This window comes from Lagopus muta, chromosome 1 (assembly GCF_023343835.1).
Source record: "Lagopus muta isolate bLagMut1 chromosome 1, bLagMut1 primary, whole genome shotgun sequence".
Lineage (NCBI taxonomy): Eukaryota > Metazoa > Chordata > Aves > Galliformes > Phasianidae > Lagopus > Lagopus muta.
This window is the reverse complement of record NC_064433.1, coordinates 44,103,150-44,117,457: the sequence shown is the minus strand read 5'-3', so window position 1 is coordinate 44,117,457 and position 14,308 is coordinate 44,103,150. Positions and strand designations below refer to the sequence as shown.

Below are 14,308 nucleotides of genomic sequence, written 5' to 3'. Positions count from 1 at the left end.
TGCATGCAGTCTTAGTGAAGTTTACACAGATGTTCTTTTTAAATCTAGAAAACAATTTTACCAGTTCTCAGACAAATTAGTCTATGCTTTAGTAAAATAAGTCCTTGTAGTGAGGTATGTAGAGTTGGAAGAAAAGCCAGTCTTAAACTTTGCTTCTAAGCAGTGAAGAAAAACTTCTTATAAAATCCAGTTCAGGCTGTTTACGTGCTCAAGCTATGTCATCCTGAGCCTGATGTCTTGTGGTCTGTAGGAGAAATGCTCAATCAGGACATGAAGCAGTGATTGAGCACCTGGTGGGAAGGCAGGGCAACCAGGGAAGCTCAGGGAAGGTACATGCAGTGCACCTGAGTGATTGGAAGGAGTGGAGCCAGGATCCACCCCCTCCCGGACCTCATTGGCAGTGGAGGCAAGGGGATCTTGCTGGAGATCCCTCCTACCTGAGGCCTTTGAGGATAAGCAGCTTTTTTCCTTTGTTTCTGTGTCTACGGCTTCTGCATTTGGGCTTATTCTTACTTGCTGCAGTCTAGGACTTTGCCACCCTGCTATTACTGCTGTGTTTTCTATTGCATTTTATAGCATTACTTGGCTTAAGCGGGGTTTTAGCTGACAGAAATGCCAAAATGTGTTATAATGTGCCTGTTCCCTGAACGGCTTACAGCAATAGAGGAAGTCTGTAGACTGAAAATGTCTGAAGACTGTGCTCACAGAACTACACGCCAAGTTCAAATGACAAGCTGTCTGCTCAAGACAATGCATGCTAATAGGCCTTAGAGTTTTTGCATGTGCTATTCAGCAAGAATTTAACACGCCTTCACTATACTCCCCCCTGAGGCCAAAAGCATGCTGAAGGAGTATTGCACTAGTTGTCTCCATCTCATCTGAACCTGCACCTGCTTAGGATGTGCTCTGAATAATATTTCAGAGGAGGTGGAGCTTTACAGTAACGCTAACACCAAGAAGTTTTCCAAAATATCCTGTCATACATCCTACATTTTGTATTTGGAATTTAATGTTAAAATAAGGAAACTTCCTGGAAAAGCACCAGCCTATCTTCAACTTGATATACCAGTCATTGCTAACATTTAAGTGGTAAAATGTTAATCTTTTTTGAGTGCTATGTACCACAGGAAGATTGCAGATATGATCTGACTGAATTCTGCTGTGCTTAGTCATTCTGTTAGCTCTCTGGTTTGAACAACCTGCTTTAGAGCAATAAACTCAGTTAACAATATCTGAATCATAACTGGATTAATGGTTATTCAGCTAGCATATAGCTAGACCTGAATTGCGTCACTTGCAAACTTGTTCTCATTTATCCTAAAGTTTGAAAAGGTGTCCCAGAAATACTGTTTGCAATTATGGTTTTCAGAACTGGCCTGTTGGTATACCCTAAAGACACTGTTGCAGAAGTTCAACAGAGCAGCAAGGCAGAGTTAGAGGCCAAGCAACAGACACAAACAGCAAGAGTTGTAGAAGGATTTGTTAGTAACAGTTGTTTGAAAATGTCTTTTCTGTGTTGTGGGCAGAGATCAGAAATACCTCCTCTGACTCCAACACAGTGGTGTTACGGTGGGAAAAATAAGGACGTGGGAAGTATATCCATCTCCCTTGATCTAAACAGCATGAAAGTTGAATAGCTATGTTTTCTGAACAGAACTGCATCGAAGTTCAAAGAGCCAGACGGCTGGCTTAATTGCATTTCAAGGGTAATATTACATTCTTTGTATGACACTATAGTAGCGTTATTTTAAAGAAAAATTATTTCAGTGAAGTTATGATCATTAGTGAGTATGTAACAGATCCCTTAAAACACTGGTGTATTATCATTTGAGAATCCCTAGTGCAAACCAGACAGCTTGGCTCTATGTAATCTTTATGTGTAGGGTACATGCCATGGATGAAGGGTCTGCGCCTAGCGTCAGTCTAGATCTCCTGTACCCTTGGGAAAAGTATCACATAGCAAGCTAATTGAATGTTAGGTTCCAAGCCAGGTGCTCTTTGGAAAGGCTGGAAAGAGAAGGTGAGAGTCAGGCTGAAGGGCTTATGACATTTTCATAAGCTGTGGGGAAAATGGAAAATCAAATACCTTGTCCAAATCTTCTTTGTGATTTGGCAGCAGATGTGCTGATGTTAATCTTTTTCTTTGAGATTTTTAAAAATCCTTAAAAACAAACAAACAAAAAACAACCATTCCCGTAATGTTCCTTACTCATTGAATCATTGACAGCAAACAATAAAAAAATTTCAGACAACGCTCAAATACCTGAATCACCAGTCCGATTTTTCAGCAAGATAGTATCATTGCTGTGACTGCAAAAGGCAAAATCCTAGTCTGAAATGCAGGCAGTGACTTATTGTTTCTGGTGGCACAGTATATTAGTCCTTTTGTTTTGTACTGATGCACAGTCTGTACTGCTACTTCAGAACAGTGTCTGTTGCCTGTGCTTGCTGGAGTAGTAAGGCTGTAGTGTTTGTATCATCATCCAAATCCTTGAAGACCCAAGGAAGCCTACCTACACTTATGGAGTTTAACATTATTTCATTAGGCATTGCTAGATGTTTACAGCCTTGTGCTTATATTTTTTGGTGTGGAAAATGGTATAAATTGACATGTTGGCTAGCTTTGAGTAGTGACGAAAAACATCTGTGAGGATAACCAGTATCACCTTGTTGGCTGCACAATATCAATCCATCCATTTAATACTGGAATATGACAAAACTGAAAGAGTAGAAATTCAAGACCTTTTCTGCAGGAGGAGATGTAGCTGGCAAACAGTCTGTTGGCGTAGTGCAGCTCAAGAGTTCTTTTGGCAGAATACCTTCACATTTGGCTGCTTCTGTTGGCAATATATTTCTTCATGGCTTCAGGTTGTATTGACAAAATATATGTAGCACTGTAAGAGGATCTCAATAGCTGTGCCTGTAGTGCTCTGCAATGCTACTCTTGAAGCCAAATGTGCTAACTAGTCATTCTGCACTTGTTATAGCATCGTTAGAGCTGAACGTGGGGACGCATGGAAACAGTTGACTATCCAGCAGGAAGAATATTGGGTAGTGCTGGAGTTTTAAAGTTTATTCAAAAGTGTACTTACTCGGCTGTGTGGATAGGTTCTGTGCCTGGTTAATAGGTTCTGTGCCTGGTTAATTAATTAAGTAGTCTGTACAGATAAGTTGGTTCCTTGACCTTCCTTAGGCAGCTGTCTTTGCTTGCTGTTGTAAGAATCTGCAATGGTGGAGTGCCGATTACCAGTTTAGGAAAAATAGTTCAGGCTTCTTTAGATCCATTTCTTTTCTGTTTACCATGTAAACTATTCCACATGGGAAGTCATACCCTCCAGATCCCAGTCAGTCCACAGAGTTGGGTCTGGCAGCTTAGGAGTCGTGGAGTAGCTTTGGGCATCCATGCCCTTATGGAGGGAGCTGGTTGCCCAGTAGTCTGGAAACAATGGAAACTCTAACAGCTACAACAAAAAGTCTCTGAGAGGAGTGAGTGTGTGCCACAGGCTCACTGGGTGGGGTTCATCTTACCAAATGCAGACAATTCCTTTTCTGGTCTTCATTTATTGTGTATGGAGGAAAATAGGCATTTTTATGGCTTGGGTTTTTTTATTTTGCAGCACAATTTATCTCATCCCAATGTCACTAAAATAAACCAGATGAATCACTCCCTAAATGCCTGTTTTCTCCATTGGTTTTAAAGAAGGCCTTAGATGACTCTTGCAGCTCTAAAAGTTGTTCTGCAGCTGACTAACACTGGTTGTAATGGGTTGCCTTTTATTTTAATGGCTGTAGGCCAAGAGAGAACTTGCATTGCTAAGGGAAACTGTCCTAGCTTTTTGTCCCTGATTTTCTCAAGGGGACTGGAAATGGTGCAGGAATGCATAGAATTGTGCTAGCTAAAGGTTATTTTTCCTAGTGATTAATAATTATACAATAAAGAAGTGTTGTTCCAGAATGAAGTGTCAAATTCATCCATGCTTAAAGTCTTCAGCATTTTAACCTATACTCCTAGGTTGTCAGGTTTTTTTTTTTTTTTTAGCTTTTCTTAGGAAAATAGACTTTATGTGACCAGATATGCACAGTGGGTATATCTGGAAAAGATGCTGCTGGTTGATCATCTCTGCTTCCAGGATTTGAGCAGATACAGTGTGCCCTGGCCAACTTCCAAATTACTGTATTTTACATCCTGGAGACATCTTGCATATTTACTTCTTTTTTCTTAGACAATTGCTGTAAGCTTTTCTCTTTTTGTGTGGGTGTTTGGTTGTTGTTGTTGTTGTTGTTTTTTACCTTTTATTTTTTATAAATGGAAGGCATCTGGGAATCAAGATGCTGGGGCCTATTCTATAGGGTTGGGGTATAGGAAACCAGATAAATAGGATGGATGAGGTATGGGAGGTAGCTATGGCAGAAGAGGAACAGATTCCACTTTTTTTTTTTTCCCCAATGAGATGTACCTGCTGAATTAATTTTCCTTGAGCTCTGTGTGACCATCCACAACACTGTACTCTGTGTTGTTCAGTGGGTTTCAGCATTTTACAACAAGCAAATGTTACTCAATTCCTCCCATAGAAGCTGAGTGGATCAGGAAGAGAAGGGACCTGTTGTCAAAGTGTTTAGGAGAGAAAGGGATGTCTTCCAATTGCTGGTGGTAAAGTATGGGGCTTTCTGTTACTCGACACAGTACTGCATAATTGAACTCTTAAAGCCATCAGCAGGTTTGTTACAATTGTGGAACAGACATTTTGAGACTTGTCAAAATTAATTTTTTGTGTTTTTGCATAATGTGTGCAGGACAACATTCTACCTACACATTTCCATTGCAGTGACTGGGTAGACTCCAGAAGAAACCTTATACTGGAGAATAATAGAGGCAACAAAGTTCCCTACAGGAGCTGGAGAGATTGTGGAGTGTCCTTTTCTGGAGCTATTCAGACCCCACCTGGGTGCTTTCCTGTGTGACCTAATGTAGGGAACTTGCTTTAGCAGAGAGTTTGACTAGATGATCCCCAGAGGTTCCTTCCAGCCTCTATGATTCGATTCTTTTTCCAAGCAGAAGTTAGCAAGAATTAGCACTGTGCAATAGGATGGAACATTTATGACCAAATAAAGCCTTTTCTTCCCTGATAATGTATTGAGTTATTGTGGCAATACAGGGAAATCTCTACAAGCAAGTTGCATAACAGACATTCAAGGACGTTTCTGTGTGCATTTTGAAAACAGTATCTGAGTATAGGCACCCTGATTTGAGCTCTCTTTTATGAAAGTTACATCTTGTTTTGAGACATAAACATTAAAACTGTATGTTTCAACGTTAAATTCTATACAGCATGCAGCCAAGAATTTGTCACTGAGACAAATCCCTTGAACTTGGTACCAGTTTGAAGTCTCACTAGTACTTAGAACTGGGTTTGATACGTGCCCATTTCAAGTCTTCTATTCTGCCAGATGGAGAAGTTTTGTTACTTCTGCTCACTCTTTCTTTATCAACAATGTAGCATTGGATATACTCATGAAAATGTATTTTTGGTGAAGCAAGGCCTAGATTAAAGGGATATTTCATGAAAAACAGTAACACTTTTCCTCACTCCTATCAAGTCTTAATGCTTAGAAAATCCAGATTTGTATGAGCTAGTTAGCCTACCTACTGTTAAATCAATATATTACAACATGAACTCCTGGTTATTAAACATTCTTTTCCCATCTTTTCTATGCTATTTGCTTTTTCTTCTGAATTCTTTATGTGAACTCTCTGTTGAAATAGTTGAAACTGATTTAAAAACTCTCTTTTAAAAATGTTTTCAATTCTTCATTCCCCCACCCCCAAAACAGAATGTTAGTATTTCAATGCAAAATGTGATGACAGTGTCAGTGGTGGTCAACTTTTGAGTCAGTTGAAAGGCTTGGTGAAAGGATCACGAAACAAAAGAGCCTAAAAGAGTTGCATTTTTGAAATGACTGTATTTACAAGAGTGTTATCTTTGTTTTCTCTTTCAGTCCCTGGCTTGAGCTGAATAACCAGCCACTGTAAATTGATACTGTCTTATCTGTATCAGAGGATTCTGTCTGGAGGTAAGAAATTTGAATAACAGTAATATAACAGTGACCTCTTGTATATATTTGAACTCAGTGGTCAGCTATTGCTTAACACCACTGCTTTCTGATGGTGAAGATCTGATGTCATTTTCCAAGTGACTTATGCAATCAGCAGTGCCAAGGGAACTGTAGCTGGCAGCAGACAGAAAAGATTTCTAACAATGGATCTTATGGATAAATAACTCTCCTGCAGGCTGCTGCTCTTTCATAGCCCTTAAAATTAGTTAACAAGGAGGTGAATATCTGTCACTAATGTTATTGCCATCCTTACTTCTGCTTAATTTTGAGTTACTGTTGATTTTCAGACTATGAAAATGGGAAAATGAATTTGGAAAGCAAAGTTGGCAAGAATCATCATCAAATGTACTGACATAGTTCATGTTTTGTGATTATGTGAATCTGGAATTTTATGGAAGGGAGACCAGTTTTATGTAAGAAAGTCCAAGTTTCAATTTGTATGACATAAAATAGATGTTCTTGAACACTGAAATTAAATTTCAGCGAATCAATACCACTTACCCTAGTGGTTTGAAAAAGAAGACTGGGCTAAGTTTTGAGGTACATGTGTAGGTCTGATGATTGCTGCCAAATGAATAAACTGTTAACTACACAACCGTGGCACTTGCTGACTTTCTTGCCATTAGCAATATGCTTTCTAAAGTGATCTGACTATTACATTTGTTGCCTTGAAATAGTGAACTTGTGTTCAGAAAGGAAGCACTAAATGAACATTATTGAAAAACTATTAACCTAAAGTTTAAGAGCTGCTTAAGGCACATGACTAATAGTCTAATTTGCAGGGATGACCTTATGAAATTGAAAAGTCTCTTGCTGACTTTTCTATTTAACCTTGTTCTCTGAACAGGGTTTTATCAGGTAACCAAAGAATTTTTGAGGATAACCTTAAGTAGTGTTGATAATCTCACACTGAACTATCACAAATGAAATGAACTAAAAATATTTATATTATGATACATCATAAGATGCAAAAGATATTGTGTGCCATTAGTTTATGAGCCAGAACACTTGTAAATTGCTGTTTCAAAGGAAGCCCATAGCATCACTGGAGCTGTTTATCTCAGATGTGGTACTCAATTTTACCACTTTACTTGGACCTATCAGTCACTTGAATCCAAGAGTTAATGATGTTTGTGACAGCAACATTTGGTTACTAAATATTTTCTTAAAGAAATTTAAGAGTTAAGACCCTGTATCATCTATACTCTAAAATCAAAAATGGAATATGGATGGAAGAGGTCCAGTACTCTATACGGGTATTTGTTTCATCCAACTTAAAATCTGTTATTTTCACTGAGCAACACAAAAAGAATGTAGAGTTAAGCTTTGGTCCCACTGTCCCCTCTAGCTGTGGACTTTTAGTAAGATCTCACCTGTGATATATTTCTGGCCAGGCTGAGCTTTCTTTTCTCCACAATTACACCCTGCTGTGGCTATGGATTATTTGCTTTTGGTTTTGATTTTATTTATTTATTTTGAGAACAAGAGGAAGTAGTACCTTTTTATTTAGACCAATGAACCTGAATGGGGATTTTCTCTGATTAGACTTAAAGCGCTACTTGAGGTTGCTGCTGTAATAAGTAATGGTACAGTCTAACAAAGTACCAGCCTGCATTTATTTACTGCACCATGTTTCTCATGTGTGATTGGAATCTGGAGGCAGAAGGCAGCTGGAGGTGATTTGACGTCAAACCATCAAAGCTGTCATTCTGGCCTTACTTGGCCGCAGAACTAATTGAGCAGACACTGTTTTTCTTGCTGTTAATTCACTGAAGCTGTGAACACTTGGAAATTCTACAGAAGTTTGAAGGACCATTGTAAGTTAAAATTATGCTTCTGTTAGAATATATTGCTTGCCACTGTTAACTCTCTGGTGGGGGTTGGAGCATGTGGGCAAAGGTGGGAGTTACCAGTTGTTAAGTTGTTTGGGTATTTCACAGTGTTTTCATTATAAACAGGAAAAGGTGAAGAATTAATAATATAAAATAAAGTCTCATGTTTGGAAGCTGTGTTCTGCAGGCAGAGCTCTGTTGACTTAACCAGATGAAATTCCTGTGGAAAGCCTTCTCTTTTGCCAGTTGAGTAAGTCTAATAGCATTTCAAGCTAAAACAAACTTTGAAGGATTTGTAATAACAACTTCCTATGGTACGACAGAGACAACAACGTGTCCGTGACTTGAAATTAGTCATCTGACAGTGCCAGTTTGTCTCTGACCTACTTTCTGCTTGCACTTTGTAAGGAACCATGAGAAGCAAAATTGAGGATGAGGGAAGATGAGAAAGTTGGAGGGGCAGACAGGAGAGGCAGAATATTGGGTGGCTTTCACTTGCCTTGAACCTCATAATTTTTAACCAAGGGAAAACAGGAGTTGTTGGGAATCATGAAAGAACACAACTTTCTGATGAAATAGAAGCCCAGAAGAATGATTTCTTTCTCCTGGCTATCAACAGGAGCTAATGTAGGGACTGCAATGTCTGAATAGTTGCTGCAAGAATCTCACTGCTTTCTACCTAAGATGCTTGGAAAAAAAAATCTGTCTTCTCAGAATAGCCTATGTCTCAGATGTTCCTGTTCCCCTTGCCAAATGCTGCTGTACCTAGAACCAGGATGGCAGAATGTGTTAGCATGCTGGTCACCCCAGTGAGCAGCTGGTTCACAACGTGGGTTTTGTTTGTCAGTCATGTGGTGAAGTGGAGCAGCTAAAGTATACAGTGCCATACTGGTCTGTGCTGCTGAGTCTTGCTTTTTTGGTGTCATTGATTCTGTAGCTGATGCTTGAATGCATGTAATGTGAACTAGTAAGCCACAGTCTACAGCTGGCAGCTGGAACAAAATCTTACAACACGTGTATTTGGAACATATGGGATCTAACAGGAGCTGATCACTGGATTCTTGAAATCCCTGCTTTTTCTTACTGTGGAAAAAATGTCTATTCTACTCAATCAGGAAACCCTGGACAGTTGATTTTTCTTCTGAAAACTCGAGCCATTTTCACTTCATTGTGCCCATTTCCTGTGCTTTGCAATTACTTATGAGAAATACCCGTGGCTACTTTTTAACTTGCTGCGAAAACTATTAAAAAATCCTACTGAGTCTGGGAAGTTTACTATTAATACTAAAGCAGCCTGGTTTACAGCTCTACCAACACAGTGTACATCCTGATCTGCCCTGGCTTCTGACATTCAGGAAAATGATTAACTTGTGAACTTGTATGGTTTTCCTCATGAATGAATTCTGCAAGAGATACATGTGTAAGTACAGCTTCAGTGCGTAATCAAGGCAAATACGCAGACCTTTGAAAGAACCACTGTGTTCTCCAAAACATTTATAGGTTAGATGAATAAAATAATGAAAAATAATGAAGTCATTGAGAGTGTTCGGATTTGGTGCAGAACATGACCCCCAGTTATGAAATAATTAGGCAATAAGACACAGTGACCATTTGAACATGCTAATTAGTACACTCAGCAGTGCTGATGTGATGACTGACCTCTTGATCAATGTACCCAAGCTAAAATTGTGAGCTGTACCTGTCATCAAAGGCACAGAAGATCTAGAGCTGGAATAGCCCATGTTCTCTCTGAGTTTCACAGAGGAAATGTGGAGGCACTGAAGTTCTCAGCAGCTGTTCCTGTAACAATATAAGGCTTGGCTTACTGCAAGTCAAGTTTTAACAGGCATTGTTTTTCTTCAAAGCATATTCTTTCTTTGTTATTTCTATTGCTGTTGTACCTTCAGCATATAAGGGGCGATAACCACAGCTTTGCTAGTTTTCATTGCTTGGACAATGAAGTGCTTCATTATGTGACAGCTATCATGAATTCTTAAAAAGCCTGAACTTGAGGCCAGGCCATAAGAAGTCTAAAGAGAGAAGAAGTGCAGTAGGACATGGCAAGCTGAGCAAAACCCTAAAAGCTGAAATAATCTGAGGCCATTAACATTTAAAGGTTTTTTGTAAAGCCTTTCTATAGTTGTTTCTCTTGGACTAGCCTATAGCTGTTACCCTGGGTTGATGTGCTAATTAGCAGTCTTGGGAGCCAAAGAATGTCTGGGTGTGGGGACAAGTGCTTCCTCCAGTAACTAGAGGTTCTCCAGGGCTGACCGCACTGCGTGGGTGAAGTATTTAAAGAAACAGGCACTGTGGTATTCTGCATTGTATCTTTATGGTACCTTTGTGGTACCTTCAGGTCTCAGGCCCCCAGTGCAGGAAAGATGTGGAGCTGTTGGAGAGGGCCCAGAGGAGCGCCACAGAGATGATCAGAGGGCTGGAGCACCTCCTCTATGATGAAGACAGGTTGAGGGAGCTGGGCTTGTCCAGCCTGAAGAAGGAAAGGCTGCAAGGAGACTTCACTGCAGCCTTCCAGTATTTAAAAGGGAGTTATAAACAGGAAGAAGGGAATCATCTTTTTCTTTTTTTTTTTTTTTTTTTTTTTTTTTTTTTTTTTTTTTTTTAACCAGGGTAGATAGTGACAGGACAAGGTGGAATGGTTTTAAGCTCATGGAGGGAAGGTTTAGATTAGATGTCAGGAGGAAGCTATTCATAGAGAGAATGGTGAGATGCTGGAACAGAATGCCCAGAGAGGCTGTGGATGCCCTATCTCTGGAGGTGTTCAAGACCAGGTTGGATATAGCGCTGGGCAGCCTGGTCTAGTACCAGATCTGGAGGTTGGTGGCCCTGCCTGTGGCAAGAGGTTGGAACTTGATGATCCTTGGGGTCCCTTCCAACCCAAGCCATTCTATGATTCTATGATTTATTATATGGGTCAAGATAAGTTGCTTTCATTAGGTGCCATCTTCTTGTATTCTTGATCAGTTCAGGCTTGACTGATGTGAATCGTGGACTAAAGCTTTCTATTCTGGTTACACTTTTTTATGCGGCTAATCTACCTCAGACAGCGGACGGTAATACTGGCACTTCTACAGTGAGAAAGAGGACAGAGACAGAAGTTGATTCTGCTTCATTTGCACCTATCCGTTAAATGTCTTTGCATAGCAGATACCTCGCATCCTTTTTCATGACATTAATTCTACTATGAAGATGTGGAATCTCTGCCATGAGTAAGGAAGAAAATGTCTCCAAAGCTGTCCTACTTAAGCTTGAGTTAACAATTACATGCTGTAAGGATCTGATATTGTTTCTGCACTTTTCCAAAGTGAAACAGTGGCACTCTATACTCGCATTTTGATGGCCAATATGTATAAGAAACTGATGCATTATATTTCTAGCAATCCTTTGGCCCTGGTCTTGTACAGGAAAGACTGTTTTTTTATTTTTCATTTGTATTCAAATTGTTATGCCTTGAATTCGTTCTAGTGCCTCAAGTCAATCCAGTAAACTCTTACTTGACAATATTGATGGTTTCTGAACTAGCAGGACTGTGCTAAAAGCATGTGGTCATTCACTTAGAGGCAACCTCTGCAGTGGTAATGGGCAGTCTCTCCGGGTGGGAATGGAAGCAGGGAGAGCCAAGTTATAACATTTCTGAGTGTTGGTCTTTCCACTGACAGGTAGTGTGTGAGAGATACCTGGCAAAATCCCAAGAGGGAGAGCTTATAGACTCTTTTCATTTACCACATTCTTCCTTTCTTATGTAAGATTGAATAAGAAGGACCCAGGTTCTGACTCTGCCTTGCTTTTCTCTTGGTGGTAGGAAAGCAATCAGTAGTAGCTGCTTAAATGGACCTTATTTCCCTAATGTCATCTTATAAACCAGTCTAACTCAAATCACAAAAGGAAACAAAGAGATGCTACCTGAAAAAAGTGACTGATATTGACTTTATACATAGGATATCTATACAGGTATTTCCCTATGTTTGCTGATTCATAAGAATGCTGTTCCACAGCCATGGAAATCTCATGCAATACTCCAAATGTGTTAACTAAGCAGGCAGTAGTTGGCCAGCTGAGCCTGATGTCCCATGCCAATCAGTAGGAGTTGGCTGCTAACCTGTCATTTGCAATGTTCCTTAGCAATAGTACTGAAGGTCATCATTTTGTGCAAACATGAGTGTTGGCAGAAAGACTGAACAATACAAAGAGTTGTCCTTGTCAGACTGAGACGGGCTTTTGCAAAAAGCCTTTTTATAAGACTTATCTAACGTATATGGTCTCTGTCATCAGTGGGGTATTCCAAATGAACATTTTGATGAGGGTCTGGAACAAAATGATCTGTAGTGAGCTCTTTAAGTGTATCATGGAGCCCATAGGGAGCCAGCTGTGTGTGAATGTCCAGAAACTGCAGCCAAGGTTTAGTTGGCCTAATCTAAGAAAAAGATGCATTAAGTCGAACACTAGTGTTGCAGCACTGTAGAGCAAATACAAAGGCTTGGTGCAAGATGTTTTATGCGTGGTAGTTGGTTTTTTTTTTTTTTTTTTTTAAATAGAATTAAAAACAATTCCAAAATTTCCAATAAATATTGTAATAAAATACAGCACAATTGGAAAAAACAACAACAAAAAAAATCATTTCTTCACAGTAATAGGAAAATTTCAAGGCATGCTTTAGAATCTAGTACTTCATGATGGTCTTGATTTAGAAACTGGTTTTCAGCAATACACAATGCTTGCTGACTGTGACATAACATGATGACACACAGTGTCCCTTCACTTGGCTCCTTTTGCTACAGATGCACCTTGTTCATCTTGACAGTGTGTGGATGAATGTGCACCAGGAGAGATGATTCACTGAATAAATTCCTTCATGCTTAAACTCTTTCACCGTGTAGATTCTCTACTGCCTTTTATGTCAGCAATTTAAGTCACATGATGATAAACTGGCTTAAAGCATGGGTACTTCACAACTCACAGTGTTTAAATGGGCTGCATGTATTGGTGGTGGCCAGGGAAGGAGCAGCAAAAAGCCTGTCAGTAAACAAACTTTATTAATAGAAATCTTATCACAAATGTCAACATATAAAAGCAAATGTGATATTAAAATGTATGTGTGCTAATTTGCAAGGATTAAGTAAAACTTTTTATAGTTCTATCAGTATCAAATTTTGAGGAGGAGCAACAGCTAATAATGTTGCTTAGTTGTCATTTCCAACTATTTAAAATATGTTTCTGAAACAAAATGATTCACATGCTTGTTGCACAGACCATGAATGGCACATGCAACCACCTGCACTGTGCAGAACTGTCTCCATGCGCCATGATTTCAGCTTGATAGGGCTCCTCTAAATATGTGGCCCTCCCACAGTTCTGTTTGTGAAGAACAAGGTTGGACTGGTTGGGCAGTGAGCTATGTGGGAGATTTGCTGTAGTTTTCTTTGATTCTGAGCTGGCCATTTAACCATGGAACTTCCATTGGCTTGTATCACAGCGGGTTACACCCTGACTTCAGCTGTGTTTGTGCCTGCACTGTGCCTGAGTGGGCTGGGCTACTGAGAAACATGAAGCTGAATTGACCCCTCACCCACTTCTTGAAGGCACTAGATAGCTCTTTGCTAAGCCTGTGTGCATCTCTTATGCTGCCTAAAAACTCAGTCGCCTGCTTTTGCAGAGGGTTATATCTGAACTTGCTTGAGAAGTGCTTAGCAGCTGTACTATGATAAGAGCAGATGGGATAAATGTTGATGGCCAGCATGATCCACCATGCCCATATGGTCTGTACATGTGTACACGTGGACTTTTGTTAAAGGGCATGTAGATGTGAGTTTTCTTTATCCAGTTTTTCCTGTATCTACCTCATATATGTATCTGAGTTTGAAAATTAAACTAAAGCACACTTTTGAGGTCAAAATATTGAGTGGGTGTAATGTTCACACTGCTATTCGCCATCTTCAAAAATGGATGAAATAGAACATTGCTGTTATTCCACTCTTAATGTCAGTACCACTGCATATTAAAATGAAAGACTGAAGTACTTGATTACTCCAGGGGTCATAAAAGTATCGTATGTGATTGTGTTGTAGTTTTGCTTCTTGTTTCTATAGCAACATGCAGCCAAGAATTTCAAGGCTCTTTACAAGAATCCATGAATTAAACCTATGAAGTAAGAGATGCTGATCATCCTTGTATACAAGTAAAAAAAAATGCAGAGGTTAAACTACTTGATCAAGGTCACGACAAATCTGTATCCAAGCCAGAAATAAATGCCCTGTGTCATCTCTGGTTTAGCCACCAGGCTGGTTTTCTCTATTGGAAATGCTGCACAGAACTGAGAGGAAAACCTTGTACACAGTCTGACTACT

At 39.6% G+C, this 14,308-nt stretch overlaps 1 long non-coding RNA gene across 5 annotated transcripts in view; it reads left to right on the top strand.

Annotated features, from left to right (window-relative positions):
• Positions 1-14,308, top strand: part of LOC125688022 (uncharacterized) — a 110,144-nt gene that overhangs the window by 21,673 nt on the left and 74,163 nt on the right. For all 5 annotated transcript variants that reach the window (XR_007374573.1, XR_007374572.1, XR_007374571.1 and 2 more), the window contains one exon: positions 5,998-6,072. This is a non-coding gene — a long non-coding RNA (uncharacterized LOC125688022). The remainder of the gene's footprint in view (positions 1-5,997; positions 6,073-14,308) is intronic.